The sequence below is a fragment of the Pelmatolapia mariae genome, linkage group LG23 (genome assembly GCF_036321145.2).
Source record: "Pelmatolapia mariae isolate MD_Pm_ZW linkage group LG23, Pm_UMD_F_2, whole genome shotgun sequence".
NCBI classification, from domain to species: Eukaryota; Metazoa; Chordata; class Actinopteri; order Cichliformes; family Cichlidae; genus Pelmatolapia; species Pelmatolapia mariae.
The window spans coordinates 26,128,494-26,146,830 of record NC_086246.1 but is presented as its reverse complement, the minus strand read 5'-3'; positions in this window follow the sequence as shown (position 1 = coordinate 26,146,830).

Genomic DNA, 18,337 nt, shown 5'->3' with positions numbered 1-18,337 from the left:
GAATATATCCTATGACCTCATGTTGCTCCTGTCCATATGATTAAAATCTCTTCTAAAACATCACATCTTAAAAGTCTTCAGTGAAAAGCCAAATCCTTTAAACAGCAGCCTAAACATTTTTAGTCATACATATGTAAATATTTCAAGTTATTACAGCTGATTTTGTACTCTACAGCTGGTGACATGTGTTCTCTTCTATCTGGCTGAAAACATTGATTTCATGACTTGAAAAAAAAGGTCTTATAGGATGATGTTCCCAAGGAGGTTTTAATAGGCCTGCAGGTCGATATCTGGGGCCATTCGGGTGCCCCGGCGTGGCGAGCTGAGATAGAGATAAATCGATAATGGTATCTGAGAAACATCCAATTTATTCTGATGATGATGGTGACTGACAGGTGCAGAAAGGGAGTGCAATACAATAACTGATATTTAACAGCCAAACAGTGCTAGTTCCTATAGCACCTTTATAAATATGGACATTGAATTAAGGTCACAGACAGGAATGTTTTACAAAAATTAGCCTATAGGAAATCTATTGATCCACAAAGTCATGCTAGAGCATCATCGCATACACAGTATATGTCAGTGCCAAGTCCCTGCAGTACTGTAATACACTGTATAACCAAAAGTATGTAGACACCCCCATCTGGAGCTCTAAGGAAACTTGTGCAGCTGTTACCACTGGATCCCAGCCTCAAAGAAGATGTTGGCTCGAGTTTGAAATCATTTGGTATTCATATTGCTAATAACCAAGGAGCAAAACTACAGAGCGCGAGAAAAAGGGATTAAAAGTACTTTCATGCACTATCTACACAAAGATCGAGCAGCAGACAGTGTACCCAGGCTGTAGTTCATTGCAAAAAGGCACTTTTAATGTCCCATAACTGATATCAGGTGTAAGAACAACATGTAAAAGCACCTTTCATGTTGCATTTATGGATATTTAGCTCATAAAGGCCTCAAAGGCTCCAAAATTCACTGTGTGCCAGTTAAATACGAAATATGGTGTACAAAAATAGGAACAAATGTTGAAGTAACTGTTACAATGATTTACTAATATAACATCTCCTAATTAATTCTTCTTTAATTCATCACTATCACTACACTAGTCCTGGAGTGATTAAGAGAAACAATGTGAACAATGGATCAACTACTTCACATTTTTATGTGCTCTGTTAGCTTTGATGTATCCTCACTTTTAGCTAATGTTGTAGTCCTGTGTTGTATGGTGCGTTCCCAGACTAACAAAGGGACCAACACAGGTTTTTGTGTTTTGCGGCATGTTCATGCTCCACCCTGTCCTCTGTAGAGATGTGACCTTGGGGTTAGTGGGTTATTCTTTTTCTTTGGCACACCTGTTAAAGTATTAAGACCAGGAAATAAAGGTGTTCATTTCGTTATCAAAAGCCTTTCCAAAGAAACAGGTGGCAGATGCGCAGATGTTGCTTTAGTAAATCAAATAAAGACACAATAATGAACAAAAAAAGCAACAAAAATCCACAGCTTAGTCAAATAATCAATCAGATACAACTTCCAGAAACAGGCAACATCACAGAGGTCAATATGCTGCCCCAAACAAAAGGAAATCACTGACCAAGGTCGGGTCCAGGTCATTCTTTCCACTGATGCAGTCCCAGTGCCCATTCTGAAACCAGCTTCACTAAAAAGAAAAGTGCTAAAGCTGGAACTGCTGACATGAGCAGCTAAAGGAGAGGATGCTCCAGGAAATTCATCGATAATTCACAGATGCAGCTTGCAGATTCTGTCCACCAGGATTCTCTTCCCACCTTAATTTCCCCAACTGTCCTAACAATCGCTTCTCAAACCTGTCAGTCTGCAGCTTCTCAAAAGGCACCAGCAACTGCACCAGCTCTCTGTCACTGGAAATAGGTATTGTTAGTTTAGGGAAGATGGGTTCAAGCAAACTCCCACGCAGAAGGCTGGGCAGGAATTTTGAATGAAATGTACAAACTCAATTCCCCCAAAAAGTTGGTACGCTGTGTGATGCAGTGATTCAAAAAACGTATAAACTCGTATTTTATTTGCAGTAGAACAAAGAAAACATATTAAATGTTTAAACTAAGACAGTTTAATATTTTAATGAAAGGTTTAACTCGTATATTTGATTAAGTAAAACAGTAAAAGGCTGGAAAAGTAAGTGCTACCTAAAAAGAACGAACATCTTGCAGACAATCAGGTTCATTGGCAGCAGGTCAGCAATGTGATTGGGTATTTTAAAAAAAACAGCATCTTAAATAAATCAGCAAAAAAACACAAATTCTGGAACAATTTCAGAATAATGTCCTGTATGTATAGACTTTTGAATATCTCATCATCTACAGTCCCTAAAATCATCAAAAGATTCAGAAAATCTGGAGGAATCTCTGTGTGCAAAGCACAAGGCTGAAAATCAGTACTGGATTGGGATCTTCAGGCCCTCATGCAGCATTGCATCAAAAACAGTCACATTTCTGTTGTGGACATCAGTGAAAGGGCTCAAAAACACAAAAATAGAACTCATAAAAACTTCTATTATGCAAAGAAGATGTGTTACAGACTCTTGTCAAAAGAAGAGGGGTTGCTGCACTGTGCGAAACATCTGGTTTGTATCATTCTACAAGTAATCATTCGTTTTATTTTACTCCTTTCTGTTTCCACTTCACCTCTTTCCTCCTGCCTTCTGTACGTCCCTGTCTGTCACTTACTTTTTGCCAGCATTACCCTGGGAATACACTGGATGGCCTTTGATGAGCATTTCAGAAACAGAGCCTTTAGTCTGTGTGGGGTCTTTTATTTTGAAAATTCCCTGGATTCCCTATGTACTGCTTGTATCTGACTTCCTGCTCTCTTCACCTGCTCTGTGCAGCCTCCTAAAAAATAGACCTGGCACCATGGGGACGCTTATAAAATACACAAGGAAGCATTGTGTTGAGTTGGCGCGATCAGCTTCAGTGGCCACGTCAGAGCCATCGAAGGTTAGTTTTCCCTCATTGTGGTTTTTACTTCCTGCCTTTGTTAATTTCCCCCCGATTTTGTGATTGTCTGGCCCCACTGCCCCCCACCTGTAACTCCTCTGTGGTCATTTCCTGTGCTTCTCTGACTGTGTTGTTCCTAGCCTTCTTTGTGCTCCTTTTAGATCTTTGTATTATTGCTTCATATTTTCAACCTGCCAGTTTTTGTGCACTGCTTTCTGTTGTTTGTAAGTTCTATTAAATATTTCTTTTCTTGGTGTAACTTCATCTTGATTCATTCATCCAAAGCCCAATCCTCTATGACGCCAAGTTGTAGCTGTTCCAACCCAAACTGGAAAACCCACGTCTTTATGGAGCTCACTGTGTCCTCCATCAGGAAGAGCCATTTCACTTGGAAAAAAAACACTGCAAAGAAATAATTAAAAGTCATGGCATTCATGCCCATGATGAGTAGATGTAAATGTTTGACCATAACTATACTTCCTGTGTATGGATCCACCAATGGGTTGCTTCAAAATGTTTTACCTTAGTATATGGAAACTCCTTTCCCATATCAGCAGGACACAGTCAGCTCCATAAAGCTGTGGTTTTCCCAGGTTTGGTTGGAACAGTTAATCTGGCCTGCACAGATTTTTCACCTATCATCAATGAAAGAGAGCCACAACTATAATAGTTAACTTTGGGTATGCTTTATAAATGTTAGGAAAACAGGGGAGAACACCAACAGGAATCCTCATAAGCTATGGATTTTATATAAGACAAAGTATGGAGATTCAGAAGGTCAGAGAGTTCAGGCAGCAGTGAGAACAGACCTCTGATTGTCTCTCGCTGCCAAACAACTCAACTTCCATCAGAAATAGGCTGTTTTTGGGGCTCCTGAAGCCCCTCGGGCTGGCCGTGGTCGCTCAGGAGCATCAACTATTTTATCTCAAGTGCACAACTCATGGGGTTTTTCTGAGGCTCTGACTTTGATCTCTGCATCCATCCAGCTTCAATACAGCTTAACCCTTATCGCTAGCAGCCCAGAGCCCGCCAGCATCAGGACCACCGCAGACAGATTTATAGGCAGGGGCCCCCCCTGTTACTTTAAACATGTAATCCATTGCAGATTATTACAGATTACTGGACAGATGCATCAATAGCTGTCATAATTATAAATGAATACTTTCCATTTGAAGTCGCTACAGCTCCTACAGCATGCATGAACCACTTTTAGAGGTCCCCAGACAAAAACAACAAGCTGGAGTGTTTCGGTCTTTTATCAAACATTTTCAATAGTCAGTAGTCATTTTTCTTTTAAGAATGGATAATCTAGAAATCAATACATATTCGTTAAATGTAAAAATAAGTCACCGCACTGATGATTGCACAGTTTGACTGGACTCTAATCTCAACATTTATCATTTATAGCATGAAGCATGTTGTAGACGTGCAGCTTCACCTTCTGGCTGCTTCTGCAGATAAACACAAAGCTGAGTTGGTGTTTTCAGGCCGAAGTTATTTTCTACATACTGTAACTATATCTGGAAAGGATGAGGATTAAACTCAACCTCCCTAAAGCATACATTGTATTTGTTCTATCTTGCCGTTTGGCTCTTGCAGTGCTTGGAGCGCAGTTTAAAATAAAGTTTGGTTTCATTATGGACTGTATGTCTTAATGGATGCTCAGTAATCAGAAGAAGTAGATTCTGTCAATCTGAACAAACATTTCATCACTAATCCAACTGACTACATGAGTCTCAGCTGACTGCAGGTTTCAAGATCAGGTTACCCTGATCTTAAAAACCGTGCTATTAAAGAAAGACTGAAACTAGCACCGGGCTCAATTTGATAATTGCTAATATGCAAAATGTCATGACCACTGATCGGTGGCTATGAGTACCATTCACACAGAAATTGGGAATGCTTGCAATACAGTGCCAAATCACAACAGTTGCCTCAAAGCGCTTTATATTGTATTGTGTATGAGTAAGCACCTAGTGACAGTGAGAAAGAAAAACTCCCTTTTAACAGGAAGAAACCTCTGGCAGAACTAGGCATCGAGTTGGGAGTCATAGGAGGACAAAACACACACTGTCAAAAAGAGATGGAGATTAATAATAAATAATGATTAAAATGTTGTATAAATACTAAGACATGGCACCCTTAGGCCCCCTCCTCGGTTCAGAGATGGTCATTCTCTTTTCACACAAATTGCTTCCTTGACTCCTACCAGGATGTGCACATCCTCATCACTTACTGGTAAATAGACTGGTTCTCATACAGCACTCAAAGCACTTTATGCAACACGCCTCATTCACCCAAGCACTTTTTTCAGTGCTTAAGTGCTTTCTGTCTAACATTCACAAAACTTCAGGTCAGTATCTTGCCAAGGATATTTGGCATGCAGACTTGAGCAGCCAGGGGATCAAACCACAAACGTTTGGATTAGTACATGACATGCTCGACCTCCTGAGCTACAGCCAATCACTGAAGGAGTGGTCACTAGCTTGTAGGCATAATAAGACTGCAGAGTCCTGGCCTGATGAGGTAGCTCTTCTGTGTTTTCCCATCCTGTTGGCCAGAGGTTGCTTGGTTTCCACAATTTATAATTCACAGTAATCCTCTGGGCACTTCACAATGTACACGATATTACTTTGTTTCCTGTTACTCTGTTTTCCTTGGGGTAGATCGTTTTTTAGCATAGCGTGTTTTTTGGGTTTGAAAAATTGAGTCTCAGCTGTTCCGAAACTCCTGACACGTAAGGGCTCACCAGTGGTTTTCACTTAGGCAGTGGCTGTCCATACTCTTTCCTGGATCGCCTGGAGCATTCTTGGGTTATCTTCCCAGCTCTGACAAATGTCCAGCTGGGATGACAACATTTACTCAGGGCCTTCTTGATATGATGTTCTTCTGCTTTGCTGGCTTCTGTATCTGTGGGGATGATGTTCACACTGTGCTGTAGCATCCTGATGACAACTAATTTGTGCTCCAGTGGATGATGAGATTCATGCCTTAATGTATCCATATGCATTGGCCCTATGGTACACATCAGCTTTTCAGTACTAATTCCACAGTCTAACAAACTCAATGGCTTGGTGGTGTTTCAGGATAGAATATTGGAGCCTTTTTTTTTTTACCTACATTGGGTAAAACTGGTGCAACCATGTTTCTGCCTGTAGTAATGGCACTTGTGTGTGAAATGTAGACAGAGGACTGGTCCTGATGTGAAGGGTAGGGTCACCCTTTAATGTCTTATGAACTACCTCCACTACTCCAGTAACTGGAATGCAAGTGAGAGAGATTCAACGTCAAACGAGACCATTGTTTTTATCTTCCTTCATAATGTCTCTTACTTCTCCAAAAATATCCAAAGTGTTCTGAATGTTGTGCTTGGAAAATGGTTGAGGACTGAAGCCAAAAACCTGGGAAGATGTTGTCAGTTTGTATATAAAAGATGGCCCATAATGTAACCCAATGGTAGGGCAGTCCTGATGTAAAACCTTGCCTTCTTGGTGCTTAGAGACCAGATGTGACAGGTGAGGGTTTGATCTGACTGAGAAAACAAATGGGTAAACATGCAGAATAAAAACTATCCTGCTTTGTCATCTATTTTACTCTAAATAGTTTTTTTTTTTACTCTAAATTGTAATAAACAGTTTTTACTGAGGACACACATAAAAACAGCTGAGAAAGGCAAACTGAAGCTAAACCCCTGTTCTTCTAAGTTCTTACCTTTCTATGTGCATAACATTTAAAATACCCAGCAAACATTTTTGAAAATAGTTACAAAATGAAAACTAAGCTAAGCTGATGTCAGAGAAATAATGCTGTCTTCTGGGTGTCACTTGAGCATGTTGGACTTTATAGAAAAGCCAATGTTATGTAAAACCTCCACATAATGTATAATTAGCTAATCACATGGCAGCATTTAAGCATGTAGACATGGTCATGACATTTTGCTGGAATTCAGTGTGAGCATCAGAAAGAGGAAGAAAGGTGATTTAAGTGACTGTATTTCAGAAACTGCTGATCTCGTGATATTTTCCCACACAGCCATCTCCAGACTTTGCAGAGAATCATCAGACAAAAAAGAGAAAATACTGAGTGAGCAGCCGTTCTCTGGGAGAAAATGTCTTCAGAGAACGGCCAGACTGCTTTAAGCTGATAGGAAGGCAACAGCAATTCAATTCTAGTTACCACTCATTGCAAACAAGGTATGCAGAAGAGCATCTCACTCTTCAACAGTGTTGGGCAAGTTACTTTGAAAAAGTAATTCAATTATAGTTACTAGTTACTTCTTCAAAAAAGTAACTGAGTTAGTAACTGAGTTACAATATTCTAAAAGTAATTAATTACTTGAAAAGTAACTATTGCGTTACTTTAAAAAAAAGTTTAACCCTCTGGGGTCCAGGGTATAATTGGCCATTTTAACTACTTTTGATTTTCCCTCCACATTTTACCTTTAAAAACTGTTTACTTTGCCTTGTTTGGTATCATCCTTTTCAGCACAACCTCACGTGTCTGAATTTACAGTCATGTTTTCATTTTGACATACTGTGTTAACACAATTGATCTAAAATCAGACAAAAACCATAAAATCAGAGTAGAAAAAGTTATATTTTTTACTGTAACAACCACAAACATCTTTAATGAATCATATTTCATAACTTTAAATGCAACTATAAATTGTCAATTTTAAAATCCTATGCACAAGTTTACTTTTACCCGTTTTTTAAATAACCATTTCAAACTATTTCCAGAACAATCAGCTGTTCTGCATTCAATAAGATGCCACACAAATTATTTGTGCCACTCCAAATATTTCTGTCCACTATAAAGGAGAACATCACAGCCTGATACCTGCAGGTCTGACAGCAGCAGGTGTATCACTCCTGTTTCTACCTGGAGACAGCAGTCGCCTCATTGTTCTGACACACAACACAAAACTATCCACAACACTACACACTAACTACACAAGACAACACATTAACTACACACTCCAAACACGCTAAACGTCACAAATCTCTCACATCTCAAAACTCGCTCTCTCTCTTTTTCTGCTCTCTCTCTCTCTCTCGCCGTCACTCCTAAAACTTCCCCTGTTTTTTTTTTTGTTGTTTTGGTCACAAGCAGAGAGTGCTTGCTAGCGCTGTCCTTAGACAGTAAACGTGACGAAACTATTGAGGAAAAAACGCCGCGTATATATTGTTTATCATGACTCTGGTTTTACGTGGCCTATCAACATAATTTATAAACTGGTATATATCACCTTGTTGCTTTGTCTTTAAATGGTCATGTGATTGACTTACCACGACTACTTTATTCTTCCTCAGTCAAACAGCAGCACTCATGCGATTGTTTTGCCCCCTTAGCTCCAGGTGTTGTGCTAGACAGTGATCGTGATTTTCGCGTCCGCGGGAGCGCGCAGCTGCTTAAAGCTGTAGCATCCAGATTACTTACGTAGTCAGCTACTTCCGTGCAACTGATATAAGATGCGGTAAGCTGAACACAGCTTCAACCGTCTGTTTGTTGAAAAATAGTAACGGACCGCGTTTCCTTGTTAGTAACTGTAACGGCGTTGTAACGATAGGAATAGTAATTAGTTAGATTACTCGTTACTGAAAAAAGTAACGCCGTTAGTAACGCCGTTACTTGTAACGCCGTTATTCCCATCACTGCTCTTCAACAACAGAAGAAGGAGAAGACCACACCAGGTGCTACTTCTGTTAGCCTAGGAGAGGAACCTTTGAACCAAAACAGAAAATTGAACAACATAAGATTGGTGACCATGTCCAAAACGGGACTAATCCCGTAATAGCAACATTGAGGGCCAGTGAGTGTGTATAACATCTAGACAAAACCAAATGCATGCTGTTTCTAATAAAAAAGAAATACATTGGCTTTCTTCATAATAAGAGTTTGTCCAATAAGCCAGACTATAAAAATGTTGATCAGTAAACTCTTACATTTTATCACCAGGGCCTTATTGGCAGCTCCACCAAAGGCCTGTGAGGTTTGCACAAAGCAAATACGAGCTGTGACTCTAATACTAAAGGCCAAATGATTTCATTTCCAAACTAATAGGATATAATTCCATTTTTTCAGTCTTACCTTCTTGCCTCATTATGAAATTTTGCACAAACTCCCAGAAGAAACTAAATTCCTGTTTATGAATCAGCTCCGGATTGGAGTTTAAAAGTCGAATCGGGATAAATCAGGTTCTTGATGCATCACTTGGGCTCTTCTGTGTGTTTTCTGTCCTTTACCTCTGGGCTGAAGTAATCCAGTATGATTCAAGTGTTCAGTCCTTGTCCTGTTAGCAGACAATGCTAATTTCAGTTGTAAACTGTGAGGAGCTCCCTGAGGGGTTTACCCCTCAGAAATAAAGCACTCTAATCCCTTCCAATTATTACCTGTTGTCTCGGTGACACAAGATTTAGAGATAGAGTTGCTGAGTGCGCTCTTCATGATGGCAAAATATTCCAAATCCACTGATTGCTTTACTAACCAAAGCTTAGATCTGAATCTGACGGGAATATGTGGCTTTAAAACCTTCTGCTGGGACCTGCGGCATGATCGCTGTTAATGTATATGATAATAATAATAAATGTGGGAGTTCTTCACTTCTTTGAGCCCACTATGAGCTCCACTTTACTCTGAAATACCAGCGCCCTCTTCCTCCTCTATGCTGGTACTGCAAACTGTTTTCATTAAAGTGGAAAGTCGTTGAATTTCTGATGTACTTTAAGTGTGCACGACTCGTTTCGTGTCTGTGGCATGTTCTCAGCAGTAGTTTTGTTTGCACTGCTGTGCTGTGTTAGATTCATTACACGGGAAAACAGATGCAGGTGAAATATAATAACCACAGAAAAGTTCTATTTTCTGTAAATGAGCTGACTTTAAACAGTTTGTTTCCCTGTTAATGCACACAGTGTAATAATGTGGGTTCAGTACAATCACCTCCAATCTAACGTCACACTGCTGCGTAACTGTTTCCTAAGCTAAAAGGGGTTTTTTTTCTGTAATTGTTATCATTGATTCCAGCTTGTATCTCCTTTTTATACAGGTTTGCTTCTTCTTATAAATAAAGTGACTTGTCTAAAAGACTTTAACCTGAGATTTGGCGTTCTTGTCACGTTCTAACTCAAGCAGTCATGAGAGGACCGGGTGCAGAAAAAGTGAGAGAGATGTAACAGAAGAGCAATCTGTGGACCTCCGAGGGGGAGGAGGACGAAACACACGACATGAAAAAGATCTCCACTATCGCAAACTCTCGCTCCTTTCAAAAAAAAAAAAAGATGCTTAGGGGACTGTTTGAAGGAAGGAATGAAGGAGCTATAGGCTCCGGAGGACTTTGAGGATTATGAGGACGTTCACATTCAGAGGCGGCGGCCTGGTGCGATGGGCTCAGGCCTGTGAAAGCTCCTGGATCAGTTCTGCGTTCCTGTGAAGAGTGATGGACAGCTAAAGTTCACCAAGACTTTGTTCTTCCTCATACATGCTGACCACGTGCATGCATCCATGACAAAGGCACACTGCTAATGAGAAATGACTTGATGTGTACACCACAAGGGGGAAAAAAACCCGTGTTTCTTTTTTTGGTTTGGTTTCAGCTCACCCAGAGTGTTGGTGCACACAGAGTCCTCACCCTGGGCTCAGTCTGGGTTTGCATAAAGAAGTTACTGCTTTAATGTTACACAATGACAGTGTCATTTCCTCACAGTCAGGAATGTAAATCAAGCCAACACTTTGAAATATGACCTGCAACTAGGGGCATAATTAACCTGTGATTAAATGGGATTACAATGTATTTTATTAGAAATTACAATGTAATTATATTTATTTACAATTGCTTAATGAGTGTAACAAATCAGGTACTTACAGGAAACAAAGAAATAATTATACTGTAAGTGATTTTAAGTATTGCATAGCTTTTTAAATAACGAGAATGCACCGATTTGCAAATCTCATGAACCTTTTTTCTAAGTTAAAACACGGAAAACATACAAAATGTTTAAACTGAGAAAATTTAAGAAAAATATGAGCTAATCATGAATTTAAAGTGAGTGGTGTTATAAAGAAACAGCTGGAGGAACTTTTGGGAACTAATTAGGTTAATTGGCAGCAGGTCATTAATGTGACTGGGTATAAAAAGCGTCCTCTAAAATCATAGAGAGGCAGAGTTTCTCAGAGGTAATGATGGGCAGAGGTTCACCAATCAGCAAAAAACTGCACCTACAAATTGTGGAACAGTTTCAGAGTAATCATCAACGTAAAACTGGGAGAGATTTTGAATATCTCATCATTTACAGTGCATAATATCATCAAAAGGTTCACAAAATATGGAGAAATCTCTGTGCGCAAAGGACAGGTAAGTGCATAAATATAAATATTTGACACCCCAGATCTCCTTGGTGAAGAACATGGAGGCTCACACAGTGGACATATTAAAAGGAAGCATGCAATGTTCCCCACACTACTATTATCCTACGGGCCCTTGAAGTAGTATTTTGCGCTTTTTAATTCCACCTTTTATTTTCTTCCAAGTTTGCTTCAGAAGTACAGGAGAAGAAATCCAAAACAATTCAGGGTTCAAAATGCAACCAAATCAACTTTATGTCCTCTCCAAGTGTCACAAAATCCAAATGTGTTACGATTTCTCCCTACCCCTCTCTGAGCATCAGTGACATCAGCACAAAACAGATCAAATGTAACAGACAGGAAAAAGCGTTAGTGTCCTGCATGTTTTTCCATGTGGATTTCACGAGTGAACGGCAGAGGGCAGCATTGCGCCACCGCTGCCCAGCTGAAGACGAAGAAGGCGCTACCGGCATTATCTCGGTGTTTTTCGGCTGGAGGACCTCTTTGTTGTGTGCTCGCACTAAACCCAGCCGTCGGTGGGAGTGAAGATGTCCTCGGTTGGGTCTTTCAGAGAGCGCCTCAGGCAGCGGATGTCGGCTGTGGGCGATGAGCTGTGCTCGGCGCTGGAAGAAACCACCGTCCGGTACGAGGAGCAGATCGAGCAGCAGCGGAAAATGCTGGATGTCATCTGGAAACCCGAAGTAAAGTTATACAGAATAGGTGTGTACGGCTGTGAAAGGTCCTGATTTACCCACACACGGTGTGACTGCGCTGTGTTGACAAGAAGGGGCGAGGACGGTGACACCGAGGGTGTTGGTGAGGAACAGGACAGGGTGGAGATCAACAGAGTCTGCTGAGGAGGTCACCAACAAAAAGCTATAAAGCTGCAGGCAGAGGCAGTCTGCTTCACCCAGACCCCATTATTAAAAAAACCGAGAGGAAAGGGTAGAGTGCAGGGGTGTCAAACATATGGCCCGGGGACCCAGAAGTGGCACGCTAAAGGGTCCAATCCAGCCGGGCTATGCAGTAGTGGGTGGGACCACTACAGTATCGTATTACAATATTGTGTGTGAAAATACAACCCCACCAAATACAGCATCCCCTGGATTAACACAGGGTTTAAGGTCCAGGACGTGGAAAATCTGCGAATCAGAAACCATGTGTTTATTTTATTATTTTCATCAATTTAAAGCCATAAAAACCCTCCTGACACTCTTAAAAACACTTTTGAGACACATCTGTATGTATTCAGCAGGGCGTTTCGTATATAAGATGCCTTAAATGCACGTAAAAAACACCTTGCTCTATAGGCTGGATCATCAATGTGGTGTTCAGCGGTAAGACGATATTTATATTGTTATGTTTTTTTTAGGGCTAGAAAATGCTTATTTTACCGCAAAAATGGTTAAAATATAAAAATATAAAATTACCTCTAGGCCACAGAAACTTGTGTGAACAACGTAGGGAACTTACGGAAGACAAACAACCCAAAGCATCAATTGCACTAGTATTGGCCTGATACCAATACCAGCGTTGCTATCGATACTTGGATTGGGTGGGTTTGGATTGGTTTCTGTACTGACCAATCATGACACGACAGAACTTACAGTAAAAACAGATTTTTTACCGGTGTAGATTGCAGACTGATCGCTTGCACACCGTCCAGAGAGTTTCTTTCTATAAACTATGCTGCTACACATGGAACATTTAAAAAGGTAATTTTAGGTGGTGAAAAGCAGTAAAATGTTTGTTTCCTCTGAAGGTTTTGTGCCTTTAAAGGTTCTTGTGTTTGGTTGTTTTTGGTAGGTTTTTAATCAGAAACAGCTGCTTTGACTTAATGCTCAAAACATCTTGTTAGCAGGATCAAAGGTCATGCACTCGTCTCATGATTTAGAGCTTATTCTGGGAGATCCGAGAGCAGACTGGGCTTCAGGCATACTCAGTGATGAGCGGATGTAAGCATGTTACAGCTGAGGGGACCATTATAGAAACTATTCTCACCCTCACAGTTAGTGCAAGCCTCACTTTGGTGTTGTTTCCCACGGTTGTTCACGTCTGTCTTTATAACCTCCCAGTTGGGCTGAAGCCACGAGTTACTGCCATTTTAATGATCTGTCTACACAGAAGCTCAGAGCCACAGATTATACAGAGGAAGATGTTGCAACAGAAAAACTTTGGAAAAAACAGCCCAAAATTAAAAAAAAAAAAAGTTTCTTTGCCTTCCCCTTTTGGGAATATCTGCGGGGATGTTTGTGGCTGGTAACAGGATTGTGCTCAGGCATTTTATGTGCAGATTTCTGCCTTTATAGTTTTTTTAAAACTGCATTATCGGGCCCACTCCAGGTCACACACGATATTCCTCTGACTCCTGGAAATATGGGAACAAAAGCCTATATGTGTTCTAGTCACTGACGATCAGTCTTTGTTTCTGGTGGGATTTTTGTCCATCCAGCCATCCATTTTGTGTCGCTTATGCAAGCCCAGGTCACGGTGCCACAGTCTAAGCTGAAGAGCACAGCTCTAACTCTTCCAAGCCACCTCCTCCAACTCTTCTAGGGAATAGAATATCTTCAGTTTGTTTGAGGTTTAAGCTGGAATCTCCTGATCAGATGCTTGAACCAACCCGACTATCTCCTTTCAATGTGGATGAGTACTGCTCCTTCGTGAGATGCTTGAACTCCTCCCCGAGGCAGCAAGTCAAGCGTCTTCCTCAGACTCAGAGGTGCTAATACTGGAAACAGCCCCAGTGCAACCTGCAGGCCAATGTTCAGTGAGGCCAGAACGATGAAGGACTCCACCAAACCCTACAAACCCTCCACCTCCCTCGGTTACACCTGAAAACTCTCTGTGAAAGTTATGAACAGAATGCCCCAAACAAATGATTACCATCTGTGCCATCAGACCTCTGCTGTTACTATAATATATTTGTTTTGTGTTGTCCTCTCATCACTCTCGTCACTTTTTGTGTCTGTGTGTGTGTGTGTGTCTCCCTCCAGATGACCCACACAATCAAGCTTTTAAGAAGAAGTTGGAGGTTCCCAACCAGGAGCAGAACTCCAGTGTGGACCAGAAGGACTCAGAGGTCACGGATTAAAGAGGACGAGGAGAAAACCTGCACCTGGCATGAGGGACAAGCAGGAGGCTAATAACTTTATGGTGACTCCTTACTTATCTACGGGGGGAGTAATCAAAGGGCTGTTTGGTTCTGACTGCGCATTCTTCACACATTTATGTTCCCAGTGAAGCCTTCAGCACATGTCCATACTGACACTAAAAGTTGAGTTTCTTCAGATCACTGGGCAACATGTTTCTCTTCCATTTTTGTTGTTTTCATATGTTGATTTATTCCAGTTTGGATCCTGATTCACACAAGGTCCCGGAAAACCTGGTAGGTTACTGAGGGCAAGAACTAAACCAGGTCTCTGTGGGCTGAACATCCCTAACAGTGAACCACAGGCAAAGACAGCTCTGCCATAGATGAGAGCCAAGACTGGGAAGGGAATGAGCATGCTGTTAGCCGAAAGAGCAGCAAAAGTAGAGACGGTACAGAAAAAGTGTGCCACGTATTTGGGGGAAAATGTGTTGATGAAGATTCAGAGTGAAGCCCACTTCTGAGGAGTTGTTTGATAGGGAGCCAGATGTTGGTGATTATTGTTTGTGGGGTTTTCTGTTGTTCAAAGTGAGCGGTGGGCTTTTTTCTTTGTTGCTGATTATAAATCTGAAAATTGATTAAAAAACAACTTCATTTAAATATTTTGTTGCCATTTTCATTCATTCTAAAAATTTTCTCATTGTTGTCACGGGAGCTCTTTGAAAGAGATGTTAATGCTTTAAAATGGATGTTTGGTTATTTTTAAAAAGACTCATTGCCTTTTCATCTGCCACTTTATTAGATACATCTTGCTAGTACTGGATTGGACTTCCTTCTGCCTTCAGAACTGCTTTAATTTGTTATGACATAGATTCAACAAGGTGCTGGAAACATTCTTCAGATTTTGGTTGATATTAACATGATAGCATGTCCAATTTTGGTGAGCCCCTGCAAATTGTAGCCTCATTCTTTGACCTTGGCCGATAGGAGCAGCATCTGGTGTGCTCTTCTGCTGCCGCCAAGATGCTCTTCTGCATACCTCAGTCGTAACAAGTGGTTTTTTGTTTTTTGGCATTACTGTTGCCTTCCTGGCAGCTTAAAGCAGCCTGAGCATCCTCCTCTGACCTGAGACCATTCTCTATAAACACTACTGGTTATGTGGGAAAATCCCAGTAGATCAGCAGTTTCTGAAATACTCAGACCAACAGCCATGCCACGTTCAAACTCACTTAAATCACCTTTCTCTCATATTCTGATGCTCAGTTTGAACTTCAGCAGGTTGTCTCAATCATGTCTACCTAAAATACACTGTGTTGCTGACATGTGATTGGCCGATTAGATATTTGCATTAAGTAGTAGCTGATGTACCTAACAAAGGTGGCCAGTGAGTGTAGTGTACAGTTGTGTTCAAAATAATAGCAGTGTGTTTTAAAATGTGAGTAAAGCTCAAAATCCGTATAATATTTTTTATTTCCATTCATTGAGAACACTGCACATTTCATGTTTTGATGTAAAATATAGAACAAAGTATCAATATTTCCATTACTTTACAGAAAATGAAGCAAAACATGATATTGGGCTGTTCAAAAAAATAGCAGTGTCTGCATTTTTCATTACACACTCAAATATTTATTCGATAAACTGAAACAAAAACATTAAGATTTAGCATTCCTGTGAATGACTAAACTAATATTTAGTTGTATAACCACTGTTTTTGAGAACTGCTTCACATCTGTGCTGCATGGAGTCGACCAACTTCTGGCACCTGTAAACAGTTATGCCAGCCCAGGATGATTTGACAACCTTCCACAATCCTCTGCATTTCTTGATTTTGCTTCAGAAACAGCATTTCTCATGTCACCCCACAAGGAGCCAAGATGCTGCTCGCTTACTGGTGTGTTTGGGGCTGTAGTCTTGTTGAAACACCCATTTCAAGGGCATTTCCTCTTCGGCATAAGGCAGCATGACCTTTTGATATAAGCAAATTGATCCATGATCCCTGCTATGCGATAAATAGGCCCGACACCATAGTAAGAGAAACAGCCCCATATCATGATGCTTACACCATCATGCTTCATGGTCTTCAGAGTGTACTGTGGCTTGAATTCAGTGTTTGGGGGTCACCTGACAAACTGTTTGCGACCCTTGGACCCAAAAAGAACAATCTTACTTTCATCAGTCCACAAAATGTTTCTCCATTTCTCTTTAGGCCAGTTGATATGTTCTTTGGCAAATTGTATCCTCATTTTTTTTTTTTTTACAGTGGGACCTTGCGGGGGCTTCTTGCCGATAGATTAGACTCACACAAGGGTTTTCTAACTGTCATGTTTACTCTGATCTCCCGTGAGCTGATCATTGGCTGAGTCTTTGCCATTCTGGCTATTGTTCGATCCATTCGAATGGTAGTCTTCTGTTTTCTTCCACGACTCTCTGGTTTAGCTTTCAATTTTAAAGCATTGGAGATCATTTTAGCTGAGCAGCCCATCATATTCTGCACTTCTTTATGTTTTCCCCTCTCCAATCAATGTTTTGATTAAAGCACGCTGTTCTTCTGAACAATGTCTGGCACAACCCATCTTTCTCAGGTTTTCAGAGAGAATTGCATGTACAACATGTGCTGGCTTCATCCTTAAATAAGGTCCACATGATGGCACCTGTTTCTTCACATAATGAATGACCTCACTGATTGAACTCCACACTACTATCATATTGAACACGCCCCTTTCACTTAATTCAATTACACAGACTCAGGTGCATTCATATCATAAGTGTTGGGTTGGTTGGTTTCTCTGACTCTACTACACCGACTGATAAATTATTTGCTTTGTAATAATATGATTTGTACCAAAATACTGATTGATCTGGTTAGTCCTGTTGGACTGTTATTATTTTGAACACAACTGTACTTTAAGCTGCAGACATGCAGTTGCGTCATTTGACCTGAAGGGAGCACTGTTGCTCTGTTATTGAAAAGGCATCTATGCAGTATGTCACTATCAGTAACACTATAAACAGTTTAGCCACAGAGGTTCAGCCTTAGTGTTACAACATCTATTCATTATAGCAGGAGGACTGATGGTGAAGCTCTTCTGTGTGATAATATTTCATGAGGAAAGAAGCTCAAGTTTCTGTGAGGCTTATACTAAAATCATATTTAACCCCAACAGAAAAGATAAAATAACACATTTGCTAAGTTATGTGACAAAACTTAAAGTTAAAAATGACTGAAACAAAAATAGGGCATTTGTCGTTTTTGAGATATAAGAAATAACACACAAAATTTAAACTCAGCATGTTTTCAGATTGAATTGCTTTATATACTTACAGATCATTTCATTTGCATTAAATATTAATCATATTTAATTTATTAAGACCTATTCTGCTCATTTCCACTTTCGTATCTTTATTCTTGGGCTTTACTAGAGCCTCTTTGCATGAATCACAGTTCAAAGTAACCTTTATTTCCCTTGTACCTCATGCAGACTTTCAGTTCCAACCTCTAAAGTACGTTGTTTCAGAGCCTCTTCTTTAAGGGCACTTTTTTGTTAAATACTGCGTTATATAGTGAATCTCAACAGAATGTCCTAAACATCTTTGTATTCTGTTGAGGAGATATCAGCTGAAATTTGAGTAGGACTGGGCTGTACTTCTGTGTAATCCCAGTTTATTTATTTTTTTAGTTTAACCACAAGTTGTTAAGTAAGTGAAGTTTTTTTTATTTTATTTAGAGTGCTGTGCAATAAAATAAAGTCTAGGAATAATCATAATTAAGTATAACGTTAAATTTAAACACATTAATTAGCTGTTAAAAAAAACATAACTAAAAAAAAAAATCAGAATTAAAAAAAAAAGAAGCATATAACCAGCTGTGAAAAAGATGATTTGTCTAAGCTGGTAAACGGGGCATTACAAGTTATCTACACGAGTTATC